General features: G+C 36.3%; 1 long non-coding RNA gene and 1 other non-coding gene across 3 annotated transcripts in view; one reads left to right on the top strand and one right to left on the bottom strand.

The window, feature by feature from the left end:
- The window catches only part of LOC123585971, a 318,427-nt gene that overhangs the window by 240,163 nt on the left and 59,953 nt on the right, over nucleotides 1-18,311 (top strand). The window contains exons 4-6 of one of the 2 annotated variants that reach the window (XR_006706511.1): nucleotides 3,807-3,965; nucleotides 6,321-7,406; nucleotides 7,908-8,370. This is a non-coding gene — a long non-coding RNA (uncharacterized LOC123585971). Of the gene's footprint in view, nucleotides 1-3,806; nucleotides 3,966-6,320; nucleotides 7,407-7,907; nucleotides 8,371-18,311 lie in introns of those variants that run through there. The other variant, XR_006706510.1, reaches the window with a different exon arrangement.
- On the bottom strand, nucleotides 5,954-6,061 carry LOC123587037. Its single transcript, XR_006707107.1, has one exon. It is a non-coding gene; the product is annotated as a U6 spliceosomal RNA (small nuclear RNA).

Below are 18,311 nucleotides of genomic sequence, written 5' to 3'. Positions count from 1 at the left end.
ATTAATAGTGGTTAAATGCATGGGCATTGGGATCAGACTCACCTGGAGTAGAGTTTTGACTCTGTCATTTGCTGACACAAGAGAAGCACTTGCAGTTTACTGAACGAATTAGGCTTCTGTTTTGTCATCTGTAAAATACAGAAGAGTGTAGTGCCTACCCCACAGAATTACAATCAGTGCATGTAATTAATTAGCTCAGTACATGGCACATGGAGCTAAATAGATGTTAGCTATTATAAGGTATGTATTAAAAATGGGTATTTGGGGCGCCTGGGTGGCTCAGTCGGTTGAGCGTCCGACTTTGGCTCAGGTCATGATCTCGAGGTCCGTGAGTTCGAGCCCCACGTCGGGCTCTGTGCGGACAGCTCAGAGCCTGGAGCCTGTTTCGGATTCTGTGTCTCCCTCTCTCTCTGACCCTCCCCCATTCATACTCTGTCTCTCTCTGTCTCAAAAATAACGTTTAAAAAAATTAAAAAAAAATGGGTGTTTGGGACGCCTGGATGGCTCAGTCAGTTGAGCATCTAACTCTTGGTTTCAGCTCAGGTCATGGTCTCATAGTTCGTGAGTTCAGCCCTGCGCTGGGATTCTTTTTCTGGGATTCTTTTTCTGCCTCTCTCTCTGCTCCTCCCCTGCTCGTGCTCGCAATACATACATACATACATACATACATACATACATACATACATACATAAAGGGTGTTCACTCTCCAGTGTCCTGGTGTGCCCAATCCTATCTTAAAATGTAGATTCAGGAGTTTCTCCTCTGAATTTAGTTGGGAGTCTTGTGACCTTTGTTGGTATTTTAAATTCTCAAGAGTTGCTGGGAGATGTCTGCATTGAGTACCTGAATGATATAGAATGGGAAGTCTCATATTCATCGTTATGGTTAATGGGCAGATGACAGAAGAAGCTTCTGTATAAAGTCAGGGAAATATTCCTATTCATGAATTGAGTTGGCAGAAATAGCTCTATGTGGCTACCAAATGTTCTCACTTAAATGATTCATGAAATGACCAGCTGCATCAGTTTTCTGGAAACATTATGGGTCCTAGGCATTTGAATAGTGTCCCTTAAAGAAGTCTTCCTCCCCCCAGAATCTTTCACTGCAAAATTTTCGGACCAACCATTACACTCTGCAATTCCTTTTAGGAAAGTCAATCATTCCTGGGGTCTGAAATCTAGTATCCTCTTAATATCCCCTTCTTAACCCCATCTAAGCCAAAGCTCAATTTTTCTTCCCCCCCTCCCCCTGCCCCATAACAGAACTTGGTGAGGCATTGAAAAAGACCAGATATTAACAAAACAAATATGTTTACCTTCCTGGAGGATACAGGGAGCTAGTTCATAAGGCCATGGCTTTTAAAACCACAGCTGTCCTATAGTTGAAGGGAAAAAGGAGATACTTTCACACAATACCTTTTCTTTTATGGCTCATATAGCTTTACCAGTTGCAGAAAAGAAGGAAGTGAGGTGGGGGAGAGAGGAAGAGGGGAAGGGGGAGAAGAAGAAAGGTAGAGAAAATCCTTTGATTTTTCTTATTACATATATGCACACATACACACTTATAAATAGCTAGGCAGCTGTCCCCCACCGAGTGCTAGGCTCTGTGCTAAGTGCTTTGTTTCCCAGCTAATCTTGCCTGTGATACTAAAAGAATGGTATCATAATCTAGGTACATAATAGGAAATGGTATCATAATCTAGGTACATAATAGGAAATTGTGGTTCAGAGGAGTTAAATACCTTACTTAAGTTTGCATAGCTAAGTAAGGGGTGCAAACATACATTGTCTTACTCCAAAGCCCATGCCCTTTGTACTATATACATGATACCTCTGATTACTCAAGTTCAGTTAATTTTTATTCTTTAAGTAGAGATAACAAAAAATGGGCATTCCTCTGGGAAAAGTAACATAATAATTTCATACAGGTACTCTTGGCTTTTCCTGAAATAAATTTTCCAAAAGAAGGGGGAAAGATACATTAAACAACTAGGAAGAGAAATATAAATTTGGTTCACTTCATATTATGGCCTAAAGGTCATGTTGGTGTATATGTGTTTAATATTGAAACATATGGAATACAGTATTACCAGATATAGAACTCCCAGTATTCCCACACTTGAAATAGAAAAAAATGAATAATTTATCTGACTTCTACCCTTAATCTGCTGTGTTATATAGTATTAGGCAGACATTTCATGTAATATCAAATAAAAATATTTGTTCAATAGAGGCCTTTTTATTTTAGTTTTTTTTTAATGTTTATTTTTGAGAGAGAGAGAGAGAGAGAGAGAGAGCACTTGCATAAGTGGGGGAGGGGCAAAGAGAGGGAGACACAGAATCTGAAGCAGGCTCCAGGCTCTGAGCTGTCAGCACAGAGCCTGATGCGGGGCTCAAACCTACGAGCCATTAGATCATGACCGGAAGCCAAGAGTGGGACACTTAGCCGACTGAGCTACCCAGAGGCCCCAGCTAAATAGAGTCTTTTAAACCTATAACTCCCAATCAGTTTTTGTTTTTATTTTTTTCCCAACAAAATACTATACCCAAAATTTCCATGTACTAAAATGTTGCAAAATTTCATTTTGGGGACATTATTTCTTAGATCATGAAATATAAATTATTCGTTACTATTTTATCATTCAACATTGTTGATAAATTTTAAGCAGAAATTTCAGATGCAAAGGCACATTTAAATGGCATTTAAAAACCAAACAGGACCTGTATCTTTGCACTGGTTTATGCTTAGAGCACGAAAATTAACATTTCTTATCTGTAGTTATCAGATGTTTTTTCCCAGAAGGAACAGGAGTTAATGGATTCTTACCCTGCTTTTAAAAATCACAACTAAATAAATAGTTGTTGAGCTTAAGGAATGGTAATCTGTGTGATATTCCACTTTCCCCCAGGAAGCTATCCTTAGCCTATGCTTTTTTAGATAGAACTGAGTGGGGTTTTTTTGTTTGTTTTAGTTTATATAAATATCAGAAACACACAGTACAAAAATATAATGAAATGCACATGTGTAAATTACCTTATGTCAATTGTTACTTCTAATCTATATTTTTCTTCTACCTAAATTGCATAGGCACTCAATGTGGTCTATTGTGAATGTTCATGGAATAAATCCAGAGCAAAATCTAGATAATCTACTGTGGAATGTGCATATTGCAATATATTACATTAGCCAAATATCTATCAGATCCATCTTTATTCTTTTAAAATAAACTTTGTTAAGATATCACTGTCTACGTTATTTTTGAAAATATTTTTCTTTATATCTCACCTTCATTAAAATTTGCTATGATTATTATTTTGCTGTTTAACATAAGTAAGAAAGAATGTGGGAGAAAAAATACCTAGTATTTTTATTGGTATTAGCATGTGCTTGTACTTTGTCCAGTAGAATTCATTGTTTTGATTTATATCATTTTTTGCTATTGTTAAATATATAAACAATTTTCTCTACTTTGCACTTAATTTTGTAATTCTTTTTGCCCACTTTTTGCTGACCAAAGGAGTGAGTATAGGGACAGATGATGATAGGGCATCATGAGAGTAAGGAATTTCTGGATTAGGGCCACCACTATTTCATCAAAAAGCCATTGAGGAATCACATTTTCATGTGACTATTTTCTAGAATTTTGAGGAGATAATAGAGATATTGCTATGGAGAGAAGGTAATTTCCCCAAAGATGCTTAAAATGGGTGTTTTATCTAGGAGTCTTTCTTTTCCTTTATATATTTAGGCTAACGTGTTTACATTTAAGATCTTTTCTCTTTTCAATATTCATGTTTTGGTTTTAGCACCTTTCCCCCAGAAAAGTAGAAGTAAATCGCTGCAGTCCGTTTTCAATTTCCTGGAGGATTTAGAAATACTTGACACCAGATACTTAAATCTCAAAATACTGCACATCGAGCTCAGCACTGCCTGTAGGAAGGAGACTCTGAGGCAGCTGTCTAAAGGTGAGTGGGTGAATGCTTATTGTCTTCTCTCTTCTAGACCACAAAGTCCAGAAGCAGGGTCTTAAGCTTTTTCTCTTGGTGTCTAGGACAACTTGGGGGCTCATCCCCCCACCTCAAAGTAAGCACTCCAGCTAACAGGCGAGAGAAACCAGTAAGTAATGTCACATTGTGAGCTAACTCTAGCTTTGTTTATTGTCTCTCTTGCTCTAAGAGCACACACTGCTACACTATTTTTACAAAACTCAAAAGTAACATGATTGGTTGGAATGGGCACTGAAAACTGATCTTACTCCTCATGGATTCCTGTCTTCCAAATTAGAGTCAAGGTTAAAATAACCCAGTGCTGATCATCATATCATCTAAGGCTGTCTAGACAAGGTAAAAATGTTCTCATCAGCAGTTTTGCAGACAAGAAAAATACAGGTTTGTGTAAATTGCTGGCTCAAACCTTTTGTGGTATGATTACAAAATGAGAACTATGATTTTATTTCTTATATATTTTACAGGAAGTAAAATGAGGGAGTGAAAGCCATTTTATGGAATCTGTTCCATGGAGCAGGAGACTTGTCCAGAGTTCTTTGTGTTGAGGATGGAAGTTGAAAAAAAATCTAGACATGATCAATTCAAACTGTAGTGTACAGGTTCACTCTTCATTCCAGCTCATATATCATCTTTCTGTCATTCTTTGCTGAGCTCCTACTGCTTTGAGCTCTTTTAAAATAAAGATATAATTTTTTTATATGATCGGGAAAATCCTTTGTCTCAATTTTCAGTTTCTCCATAGCAAATTTTCTTCATTTGCTTTTTTATTCTTGTTTCTTCCTTCTATGTACTAGAAGTTTTTGACATAGATCCTGTGTTGGGTCCTTTTTGATTCTGTCTTAACTTGAAAAGACATGAAATCATTTCAGATAAAAAATATGTAGGAGGGTATGTGGTGTGTGTGTGTGTGTGTGTGTGTGTAATCACGCATGTATGTGTTTAATTCAGGCTACAGGAACTCTCTGTTCCTGGGTCATACATGTGAGTTAATCAATCTTTTCCTGTACGTCAGCTGACCGAGACAGGCAGGTGGGGCTCTCACTTGCTCTCCTTTACCTGCAGTGTGTTTGGCTGCAAAAAACAGACAGCCTGTGCAATATCCCATTCTGGTCATTTTCTGATCCAGGTCCTGCCACAGGGTGTCCATTGGCTAATGTTGGTTATTATGGTTATTGCAAAGTTCTTGTGTGTTTTTTATATCATTAATGTAATGATTTTTAAATGTACTGATTATGTCACTGGGAATTGCATAAGTTTGGAATGCTGTGGTTGTTGCTTTGTCCAGGGCCTTTATGCAAAAATCAGGTCCCCAAACATTCAAAAAGTGTTCCCCTGAATAAAAGTATCCAATTATAATTGAAGTCTATACTTTTATTTTTATTATATTTTTTAAATATTTATTTTTGAGACAGAGTGTGCGCGCGTACGTGCACGCACACGCACATGCACGCACACACACGCACGCGCGCATAGGGAAGGGGCAGAGAGACAGAGGGAGACAGGATTCTTAAGATGTGAGGCAGGGTCTGTGCTGACAGCAGACAGCCCGATGCCTGGCTCGAGCCCATGAACCCACAAACCCACAAACTGTGAGATCATGACCTGAGCCAACGTCCCACCCTTAACTGACTGAACCACCCAGGCATTCCTGAAGTCTATACTTTGAAAAATAAAAAAGACCAGCGACTGTTTTTTGAAAGGTAGCTCATAGGTTCCTGTGTGGAAATATGAAGCTTCTGTAGCTAACAAATAGCAGAAAGTGAACGACTTGTGCTGTTATAAATTTAAATTACTTTCTCAAAGCATATGTGTACCAATTAAGTACGTCAGAAGTTTGTGATGAAAAGCAAAGATCACTAACCTCTTCTGTCCTAATCCTGGTCCGTGGGTCAGAGGAAATCTTTTTATTCTATTTTAATTTTTAATTTTTTTATTTTTAAATTTAAAAAAAATGGGAACGCTTCACAAATTTGCACGTCATCCTTGTACAGGGGCTATGCTAATCTTCTCTGCATGGTTCCAGTTTTTAGTATGTGTGCTGCTGAAGCAAGCACCAGAGGAAATCTTTTTAAATTGTTCTGTTAGTGATCTTAACTAGATAATATGATAAGATCTCTATTTTTTGCTTTACCAGCTTAATAAAGTATTGATTGTTTAATATAAAAAGTCATTTTTATCTTACCTGTTACTTTTCAGACATTATTCTGAGAGTACAGGTTGGGGCAAAAATTAGCTTGGAATCAGGTGGAGAGGGAATAGGCACAAGGGAGTCAGAGACAACGCAGTCCTTAGCCATGGTTTTGCTTTCCACAGCTTCAGTTACACAAAGTCAAAGGCGGTGGCGAAACAGGTGCTCCTACTCCTGACAGATTATCTGAACGTCAGTAGTCATCGACATCTACGTCACCACCCCTACATCATTCCCCTCACTTCATCTGATCACACAGGCATTTTATCGTGTCACATCATCACAAGAAGGGTGAGTACAGTTGGTTAAGATATGTTGAGAGAGAGAGACCACATTCACGTAGCATGTTAATAATTGTGGTATTTTATTTTTGGTTTTTGTTAATCTCTTACTGTGCCTAATTTATAGAATAACTTTATCATAGGTATGTACGTATAGGAAAAAACTATATACAGAGAGCTCGGTATTATCTGCGGCTTCAGGCATCCCGTGAGGGTCGGGATGTATACCACTACTGTATTGTCAATTTTGTGGAGTTTAGCTCTAAAGGGGACTGGAAAAAAGATCTGTAATTAGAGGGATGTGTGGTTGAGAAAGGCTTTTGTTTTAATTTGTTTCATTAGGATGAGACAGTTTATATGTTTGTAAGTCAGTGGGAATGATCTAGGAAAGATGGAAAAAGTGTTTAATTTGTGCCAGAAACATTCTTAGCACTGTATCTCTATCTATGTCTATGCCTTGGTCTAAAAATATATTTTATTTCTATATGTATATATTCATTGAATTCTTGCAATAGCTCTGAGATATTCTTATACCTATTTTACAGATAAGAAACTTGTGCAACTGACAAGTTAGGCAATAGTCTCAAGATTACAAAACTAGTAAGTGGCCATGTTAGGATTCAAATTAGAATGTCTGGATTAAAACAACAGAGACTTAATCACTGTGGTTTTCTGCCTCTGAAGCTTACTTTAGAGTCCCACTTTCGCTTTCTTCAAACGAATTATTTCAATAGTTTTAAAGTATACTATCTGGTGTCATGACTGGGGTAAAGTCTGGCTGTCTGTGGAGAGGTTCTGGAAGGGAAGTTAGGTTGCTGACTGGTAAATTTATTTTATGTAATATTTTTAATGAATCTCCCTGTTTTCAGTCTTATTTCTCACTTTGGTGCTTTGTTACATCAGTTGACTTTAAGCCCAAATCCTCCCCAGGTTACTTTCTTTTTTTTTTTCTTTTTTTTTTTTTTTTTTAATGTTTATTTATTTATTTATTTATTTATTTATTTATTTATTTTTTCAACGTTTATTATTTATTTTTGGGACAGAGAGAGACAGAGCATGAACGGGGGAGGGGCAGAGAGAGAGAGGGAGACACAGAATCGGAAACAGGCTCCAGGCTCTGAGCCATCAGCCCAGAGCCCGACGCGGGGCTCGAACTCACTGGACCGCGAGATCATGACCTGGCTGAAGTCGGACGCTTAACCCACTGCGCCACCCAGGCGCCCCTTTTTATTTATTTTTGAGACAGAGAGAGACAGAGCATGAACGGGGGAGGGTCAGAGAGAGGGAGACACAGAATCTGAAACAGGCTCCAGTCTCTGAGCAGCCAGCACAGAGCCCTACGCGGGGCTCGAACTCACGGACCGTGAGATCATGACCTGAGCCGAAGTCGGACACTCAACCGACTGAGCCACCCAGGCGCCCCATCCCCAGGTTACTTTCAAGTGAATGTTTTCACACCGACTCAGCAGTATTTTTATGGCACATTCTAGCCTGTAGTTTTTTCCCCTGTAGTTTTTCCTTTGTCAGTCTGTTCATATACAACTTCATCTTTGAAAAGTTTGTTGGAATCTCTTTTATAATGTAATGCACATCTCACTCTTTTTTCTGGCATGAAATTATTTATTTTGTACTTCAGAATCTTTCAAGAGTAATTGGAAAGGTGGATAAAAAGCAAACACATGTTTCCAGCCTTCATCTTAAGTTGGAAGTGAAAGCATTGACTCATTTTTTAAAGAGAGATGGATTGGTTAAGTATCTTTTGAGTTTACTGATTTCAGTGTAGTGTTGAAGAACACAAACTTAAAAAGACTTTAGTTTCAAACCAGCTCTACCACTTACTAGTCACTTTAACCAAATACTTCACTTCACCACACTTACCTCAAGAGTACAATTGTTCAAACTACTAATTGAGATGACAAAGGATTGACATTTAGCATAGAATGCATTCCATGTTAAGTGCTTAATGAATACTAATTACTATTTTTTCTTAGGTAATAGTAAGATCCTGACAGAGACAGAGCAGTATGGGTTACTTGGTTTATATTATTGGTATGATCACTGTCATTATGAAGTATTGATTGAAGCCTACAGTATCATAAGTGATGCAAATATAAAGATAGAACAGTAAAACTTGTTTTTGTATAAATATACTTAAAATAGTTGTTGCATGTAACATTATATATTATTTTTATGTTATAACAGGGGTAATATTTTCCTTCAAGAGAATATTTCCAATTTTTATAATGCCTATGCATAATATAATATTTTATTAACAAATTGTTTCACTGGGGTTCTATATTTCTTTTCTATAGATAAACATTTTTTCTTTATATAGTTTTTTAAAAGGAAATACTGCTGAATATAATATATATTTGAAATATAAAAGCAGCTTTCAGCTAAAAAATTATCTTTTAGTATACATATTATATAAGTCTAATATATAAAAATATATTCTAATAAATATTTTGTTTTTATGTCTTATACATACATGTATAAGTACATATATCCTAGGCAAAGGACCTTGTTATTCACTACATTTCTGCTTCCTTAGTCAGACAAAAATTAATTCTAGCTAACAGAATGCTAGATGATTATTACCTTTGAGAGTAGAAGAACCTTGCTTCTCTTTGAAGTTCTAAGTCATTTATCACTATATGCTTGCGGATAATTCTGAGACTTTGTGCATTAAATAAAATGACCAGAAATACACACTAAAGGTTGTCTGTTTAAGAAAAAAGGGATATATAAGTATATGAACAGTGGCCAATTCACCCTTCGAATTTCATTTTCTCTATTCAAAACATTATCGTCTCAACTTACAGGAGCTATGACTTTATTATGACCTATTACCATGTCTATAGTAGCATTGGAAACATTTTGTGTTTAATGTCATTAACTTTTAGAATTTTTAGTTTTCACTTGAATGAATGAATGAAAACATGAATATTTTTACATAATTTATCAATTGCCACAGCTAAAATAGTATATGGATTTAGAAACTGTATATTGCACGTTTTTCTTACCTTGCTTGATCTCTTTAACATTTGTCACATTTGACAACATTTTCTATAGAACTTTTTTTTGAACTCCCAATTTTAGCTCTTTTCCTACTGTTTTTATTGTCCTGTATTGTTAGACCTTCTTATGCCCTTTGATTCTTTTTACTCTATATCTTTTTTGGGGAAAACTTATCCACAACAGATTCATCTAGAAACAGATTCATCACTAGAAAACACTAATAGCTACTATCCTGTATACCCTGCTCAGATCTGTTTCCTAAAGTGTTTATCTCTATCTCTATGCATCTATCTATCCCTATCTATCATCTATCTATCTATCTATCTATCTATCTATCTATCTATCTACCTATCTATCTATCTTATTGCCAGCTGTTTTACTGGATATGTCTGCCTGAATATCTTGGAAGGTATCTAAAACTCGCCATGTTACAAACTAACCTTATTTATAGCCTTCTCTATGCAAAGGCACTCCCTATTTACTCCCTCCAACATGCACATGCATCCAACAACAACTTCTGAATCTACTACTTCTGTCAGTGAACAGCAGTATCATCAAACCAGTTTCCCAACTAGTAGATCCAAGGTCTTTTCAGTTCCCTCCCCACCCACCCCCGTTTTTAAACTTTTAACTTTCACTTTAAAAAAATATCAAAATGATCGTAACTTTCTTTAAATTTATCACCAAATCATTTTGATTTTATATTGAAAATATTTTCTGAATGTCTTCTTATTGCATTCCATTCTGATCGCCGCTTTTCAAATCTTTATTACCTTTTGCACCCCTTATCATATTTCTTTTTATCTATCTATCTATCTATCTATCTATCTATCTATCTATTCTTAAAATCATATTATGAGGCAGTCACTATACCAGGGAGATAGTCAGGGAAGCCTTCTCATGTGGTAACATTTATAGCAGCAATAATGGGAAGATGAGCGGGAGCCTAACTATTCTCACATCTTCTCTCCCCTCCAGTGATGCTTCCCATCGTTCATTCTCCACAGTGACTTAAGATCCAACACAGGTCCTAAAACACACATATTGCTAAAATGATCAAATTTAGAATTCCAGTTACCTATGACATAAAATCCAAATTCCTTCAAGGCATACCTTTGCCTTCTTGGCCAGCATGGATTATTTCCTATTCACTTCTGTACTGCAGAGGACAAAGAATTTGGATTCTCCAAGAAAATCTAAACAAAATACAATATGAAAATTGTTATTTATTACTGTCTTTGCATGTTCCTTAAATGTCCACCTTCTCTTGTCTGCCTAACTCATCCTTCAAGACTCATCTAAAGTATAACCTCAGTGAAGTTTTTCTGAGAGAATTAAATTCTACTCTATGCTCCCACATTCCCTCAGCCTCCAGAAAATACCTCTATTATACCACCTGTCACATTAAAATTCAATCATCTTTTACATGTTTGTTTACTCAGGTCGATTGAACTTATTCAAGTCAGGGACTGAGATATTCATTTCTGCTATTTCTGGCACCCAGCTCAGTGCCCGGCATATTAGGTATTTAATACAAATTTGATGAATGGATAGATGGGTAAGGAGATGAATGACAAAAATTTGCCTCTTTCTAAAAATAATTGCTTTGAGTATACCATTCGTCTTGCTCACATTTCAATGCCAACAGTTTAAAGAGATTTCAATGACATGACTTTTCTGACCCTGGAAATAAATTTCTATATTTTACAACTCAAACACAAAGAGCTAAAAAAAAAATTCTCAAGTTTTGCATTAGATTCTTTTACATTTTTAAGATTTGATACTTGAAAGGAGAGCTTAATGGAAATTCAAAGTGGGTTTGAAAGACATCTGAGTAGTTACTTGTAAATAAGAACATTCTGTTTATCTTCTTCTACTTCACTAAGAAAAGAAAAGAAAAAAAAAAAGACAGCAACACTGGGGAAAAATAGATCCTGCATTTTGAATCACAACAAACAAAACTAATAAACAGCAAACCACAGGGACCTGTCAGCTGAAAGGAAGATTCGGCGTTCATTTTATAAACAATTCACTAGTATGTCAACAGACATTCTGACAGGGAAAGAAAGTGAACAATACTTTTCAAAAAATATCTATTTTGTTGAATAAATCTTGAGCAAAGTATTGTGTGAGCTGTATTGATTGAGAGGTAGGGCCATGCAAATGTGAAGAAGCCGTAATTCTTTTGTTGAGATACATTTTCTTTCAAATTTGAAAATTATTGCAGTATCATTAATATTACCCCCTTTTCTACAATAGAACCTGTGAGTAGATGTTACAAAAGATTATTTTCTTTCTAATAATGAAAAGCGTTAGGTATGGTGATAGAAATATTAAGACATGCAATTATTTTCATATGAGCAGCACAGTTCTCATGATAACAGAAAGAAGTCATGAAATTAAACAGATTAGGATTATTAGCGTGTCAACAAACTGATGTAATTATCCACTCAACTTATCAAAAATTTATTACAAAGATGATCAGATTAAAGTTTTAGTATAATAGGATTCTTGTCATGGTTTGGGTCTCCCAAGAGCAAATTCTTAGATTTTGATTTAGGCACAGATCACTTATTTGGGTGGTGTTCCCAGAATGCTGGGGTAAAGAGAGAATGCAGTGGAGAGGAAAGCAAGGATGAGGGGAAGCCAGTTAAAAGTGGGTTCTTGAACTAGTTATAACTCTAGGCAAGTGAGTTCAATCTTGCTAGGAATCTTGTGGGAAACCATGTAGAATAAACCTCAGAGCTGTCCCTCCAATGAATGTGAGACTGGGACATCTATCCACTGACACTTATCTCTCACTGACTGAAGTTTGCTCCTAGAGATGTATCTTGCTCCTAGAGATGTATCTGCTGCACTTAAGGACTGTGCCTTTAGAGTAAGATGCCCTGGGAACTTGGGGAGGGAAGCGTACAGTATATGCAAGAACTGTCCATTACAGCTACAACTGAAGGTAGAGCTGGCCTAGGGAGTGTGGTATGGGGCCCCACACTGTCCAGTGTACATGTGCATTTGAATTTAATTTATAATTTCTCCAGAAACTACTTTAAGTATGAATATGTATATTTTTGTTATTTAATTGCTTTAAAAGATAGGAAATAACCTGAAGAAAATAACGCAGTATTTAAAAACTTGCAAAATTTAAGCGAAATTTGGAAAAGTCATGATGTGCTAGTCATGATACATACATGGTAGGTACATTCTGTCATCTTCTTGTGGCTCTTACTAGTGGGCTAGAGATAATTCTGCTTTATGTAATTATGAAGATATCATTCTAATGAAATTCTCTTCTTGTTATTCCTTAAAACTTTTTCTTTTGAGTAGAGTATGTTAATAAAATGAGGGAAAAAAAACTTATGACATTTAAAAGAGTATCTACCATTTCATCCTTTTGTTGTATGTAGGAGCAGATTTGTTACATGTAGGAACTAATTTTTCTTTTCTTTTCTTCTTAAGCCATGTCTTAAATTTTCCATAAACATTATGTCACCAAACTTTTAACTTAAAACAGTTATAAAATTTTTCAACAAATAACTATTTCGTTGTGAATAAATCTTGAGCAAAACATGTGAACAGAATATGCTTACCATGTTCCAGGCACAGTTCTAAGGAAATTGTCTGTATTAACATATTAACTGTATGTTAACTACCTGGAATTTAAATGAAAGCCTGGGGAAAAGAGGTATGTCAACATAACAAGTGTAGCCCAGCATTTCTCCGGGCAAACTGGAACTTGTGGTCACCTCATTGACTGAAGGTCTGTCTCCTCATCTCTTCTAATTTGAATTAGGCATTCCTTTCTCTGCCTGCATCTTATTAATGTGATTTGCTTTTAATGGGATACTGAAATTAATCCTTTTTGAGTGTCTGTTTCCTCAGAATATGAAGGATAGGAGTTTTATTTTGCTCACCTTTGTACCACTTCTCAAGCTCAGTTTATTATAGGTGCTCAAACAAATATTTATTTAATAGATGGACTCAACATGCATTTCTAACAAGCTAACTATAGTAGGAGAGGACAGATTTATGGGACCTTCGTTTAGTATATAGGACTAAAGTAGTTGCTGGGTACGGGGGGAGGGGACTTATATAACGGGATAGCCAAGTTTGTGAAGGGTAAACTGAGTTAAATTTTTGGTGGGACCAAGGATTAGAGTTTGGTCTCTGATGGCGGATTAGCAGATGGGGGTTTTGAGATGCGATTGTAGGCCTATATCAAAACTGGATTAGTGGGAAGGACTTACTGAAGTTACAGTGAAGGACAAAGGTGAGAATAAGAGAAGCACATAGCCCAGTTTTGACAGGGTCTAAGCTAATATCAGGACTATCTTACAAATAACTTAAACATTTGAAAGTAGTGTTTAAATAATATTTGGAAGAAATATTCATTTCCAGGGTGCCTGAGTGACTCAGTTGGTTAAGCATCCGACTTCAGCTCAGGTCATGATCTCACCTCTTGTGAGTTGGAGTGTCACATCAGGCTCTGTGCTGACAGCTTGGAGCCTGGAGCCTACTTCCGATTCTGTGTCTCCCTCTCTCTCTGCCCCTCTTCCACTCACACTCTGTCTCTTTCTCTCAAAAATAAACACACACTTAAAAAAAAAAAAGGAAAGAAAGAAATAATCATTTCCTTCTCTGTGTTCTGATTGCTTTTTTATATGTGCATATAATGGAGATATGTGCAAAGGCTTATCTCTATTATATATATTTTCTATTACATCATATTGTATGTGTGTCGATATTTATTTGGTTATATACCTATTTTCCCTATCAAATCGTATGCTTTTTGAAGGACTCGGGACTATGTCTTCTTTTTCTGATTGTAATTTTTTGAATTGAAATAGAATTCACATATAACATTAATTTCAGTTATACCACACAATGATTCTGTATTTGTATATTTTGAAAAATTATCACCACAATAAATCTAGTTAACATCCATCACCACACTTAGTTACAGACTTTCTTCTTGTGATGAGAACTTTTAAGATCTACTTTCTTAGCAACTTTCAAATATCCAATACAGGTGTTATGAACTGTAGTCATCATGCTGTACATTACATCCCCGTGACATTTATTTTATAACTAGAAGTTTGTACTTTTTGACCACCTTCACCCATTTTTGCCCACCCCTATCACCTCCTGTGGCAACCACCAAAATGGTCTTTGTATCTATGAGTTTTGTTTTTTTACATCCCACATTTAAGTGAGAGAGTAGTATTTGTCTTTGTCTGACTTATTTCACTTAACATAATGCCTTCAAAGTCCATCCATATTTTTGCAAATGACAACATTTACTTGATTTCTATGGCTGAATAATATTCCACTGTGTGTGTGTGTGTGTGTGTGTGTGTGTGTGTGTGTGTGTGTATTTTCTTTATCCATTCATCCATCAATGGGGAGGTATGTCTTATACACATTTACACACTTTTTTCTTTCTCCATTGCTTTTTCTGACATATAGTAGACATTTAACTAATTTTGTTAAATAAATGAAAAGTTTTCCTTATTTAACTCAGCCCACTTTTTGCATTTTTATCTGTTAAACTACTGGTGACCTTCACTAAGTGTGATTATATGTTCAATTAATAGCAATAGAATGTAATTTTACATTTATTTTGGTTAACTGATTAATTTATGTGTTTCCATTACTTTACTGTAAGCTTTGTTAGGGCAAAAATTATGTCTACTATGAATGTTTGTATACTCTATGATGAATGTAGTGATTGGCACATCATCAATTATTTAAAAATACTGAATGAATACTAAGTTGGATTGAACAGATTTATCTTTGAAGAAGATGAATTGGTTTGAGTGAATTGGTTTGAGTTTTCAGTGTCTTTGTTGGAGTCTTCTCTAATATTTTTTACCTAGAATCTTCTCTATTGCTTGGCAATTCATATGGTTGGAAAGTCAGTTCTTGCCTTTGGTAGTGAAAAATGCCTTACTTTTCTCGATCCTATACGACTCTTGTGACTTTGGCTATTTTTTTTTCCCTAAGTGATGTTTGTGGAAACTTCAAATTCAGATTTAATTAATTCATGCATTTTCAAGCATTTATGAAATGGGTTAGTTATTTGTAGCATTCTCTCATCTTCACTCCTGGGCTTTCCCCCGCTCCCTTCATTACTCACATTCTTACTCTAAGATCTCAAGTCAAGTGACTAGTTCCTTTTCTCCCTTCTGCTCCTATCCTGCTCTAAGAAATACTTCATGTTTTGGAATTATGACACCTTGCTTCTCACTGTAAGTGAGAGGGTGAAAGTGGGATGGAAGCTTTAGGCTGTCATTAGAGCTTGAATCTAAGCTTTTATCAACTTACCATTTTACTTTTTTTTTTTTTTTTGAGAGAGAGAGAGAGAGAGAGCGCACAGGTGTGCAAGTGCATTAATGGGGGTAGGATAGAGGGGAAGGAAGAGAGAGAGAGAATGAATTCTAAGCAGTTTCCATGCCCAGCGTGGAGCCCGATTCTGGGCTCAATTACACAACCTCATGACCATGAAATCATGACCTAAGCCAAGATCAAGAGTCACATGCTTAACTGAGCCACCCAGGCACTTCTCCACCACTTTATCTTTTAATACATGCTTATTAAATAAAGAAATGAACCAATGGAGACTAAAGCAAAGATAATTGATGAGTAAGATCTTAGGCAGCATTTATTAAATAGCACTCGGGGGTAACAGTCATGCTTTACTGAAGTTTTATATTTCTTTTTTTTTTTTTTAATTTTTTTTTTCAACGTTTATTTATTTTTGGGACAGAGAGAGACAGAGCATGAACGGGGGAGGGGCAGAGAGAGAGGGAGACACAGAATCGGAAACAGGCTCCAGGCTCTGAGCCATCAGCCCAGAGCCTGACGCGGGGCTCGAACTCACGGACTGCGAGATCGTGACCTGGCTGAAGTCGGACGCTTAACCGACTGCGCCACCCAGGCGCCCCTGAAGTTTTATATTTCTAATTTGTTGTTGTTTTTTGTGCTTTGATAGGTAATGCTTTTTTACTTTTTAAGAGGCTAATTTCTCCTCTGAACATTAAAAAAATTATTGAATTGATTTAAAAACTACATGTCAGTTTCCCTTCGCATGGTCATTAGATCAAAGAATCTACATAATCATCTATACTTGAATCTAACTCAAGGTAGGAGCAATTGTCCTCCTTCCTTCTTATTTGCCATGATTTCAGTATCATTATGTGCATAGTTTCACAACTATATCACATTTTGAATCAGGGAGAAAAATATACCAACTCATGTAGGAAGAAAATTTTAATATTCAAATACTGAACCCACATTATGTAAAAATTTTATTCTGTAGTACACAAAATGCAGCACAATATTCAATTCAATCATTTATTCAATAAGCATTCCTTGAGTGCATACTATGTGTTGGGTACTCTGCCAAGGTTTGGATCATAGAGGAGGATACAAAGTTGACCAACAGTCCTTGAGGAAGTTAGTCTGCTGGAGAAGACAGAAAAAAATGTAACTGGTGTTTAAGGAGCAGGGAGTGGGGATGTTTTTCTTTTGGGGAAATGTTCATCCCGATATGAAGAAATGTTCATCCTGATGCGATGCAAAGTAAAATTGTTTCAAAAGAAGCAAAACACAAAGTAAAATAATACATTGTTTGAGAAATTATGAGAAAGGCCGAGTGGCTCAATAACAAAGGAGTGGGCCCCTGAGGAGAAGATTATTTGACTTGGGGATTTAAAAATGTGATGCTGACAGTGACAGAATGAAGGATGGCCCTGCAGTAAAGAGAGACTGAAGTAGGTTGTTACCTGGTAGTCACAATGTGCATCTGAATGAAAGCTCTGGTAACGAGAGAGAGGAAGGGGAAATACGAGGTTTGTTCAAGAGAAAAAAAAGGCCATCTTGAGCATCATGGTCTTTTTTGACCTAACAATCACAGGCCAGTCTTTTTCCATGTTGGAATAGTACCTTTTTTCTTATAACATATATCTTGCAAGAGTATATGGCACTGTTAAAATGTTTTCTGTGAATGGTCCCACCCCAAGGGAAGATGTGTGAGTTTTACTTATATTGGTAATGATAGAAATATTCACCCTGGATAAGATGAATTTTCTTCCTGACTCTTATGCATTAAGTCAATGTCACTAATAGTCAGTGATGTTTTATGTCTTTGTCACAATAACTGGAAAACAAAAGTCTATATGTATTTTAAGAAATCAGGGGCGCCCGGGTGGCTCAGTCAGTTGAACTTCCAACTTCGGCTCAGGCATGATCTTCCAGTGCATGAGTTTGAACCCTGCATCTGGCTCTGTGTGGACAGCTGGGAGCCTGGAGCCAGCTTCAGATTCTGTGTCTCCTTCGCTCTCTGCCCCTCCCCTGCTCATGCTCTCACGCATGTGTGTGCTCTCTCTCTCTCTCTCAAAAATAAACCTTAAAAAAATTTTTTAAAGCAATCAATATAAATTCTACTCACACTGCAACACAGTTCTAATTGCTGAGGTGGTTTCAACTGGCCAAGGCCAACATATATATATATATATATATATATATATATATATATATATATATATTTAGTTAGTTAGCTAGGTAGGTAGGTAGGTAGTTACTTAGAGCTTGTCTGTACTATCTACTAAAAAGCAGTTAATTAGGAGTCAGTATCTGAATTTTTTCCTGCTTCTGCTAGAAATATTTATAAAAACTTGGGCAATCTATGCAGTCTAAATTATAGACAACCTCTTCAAAATATATAAGCACCTTAGAGATGAAAGAGGTGAGGACATAAAGCTTAGGTTAAGGAACTACACAAAAATTTTAATTAAAAGATCTTGGGATGAAGAATCCTAG

This window comes from Leopardus geoffroyi, chromosome C3 (genome assembly GCF_018350155.1).
Source record: "Leopardus geoffroyi isolate Oge1 chromosome C3, O.geoffroyi_Oge1_pat1.0, whole genome shotgun sequence".
NCBI classification, from domain to species: Eukaryota; Metazoa; Chordata; class Mammalia; order Carnivora; family Felidae; genus Leopardus; species Leopardus geoffroyi.
Note: the sequence above shows the minus strand (reverse complement) of the source record. Positions and strands in the feature narration are given on the sequence as shown.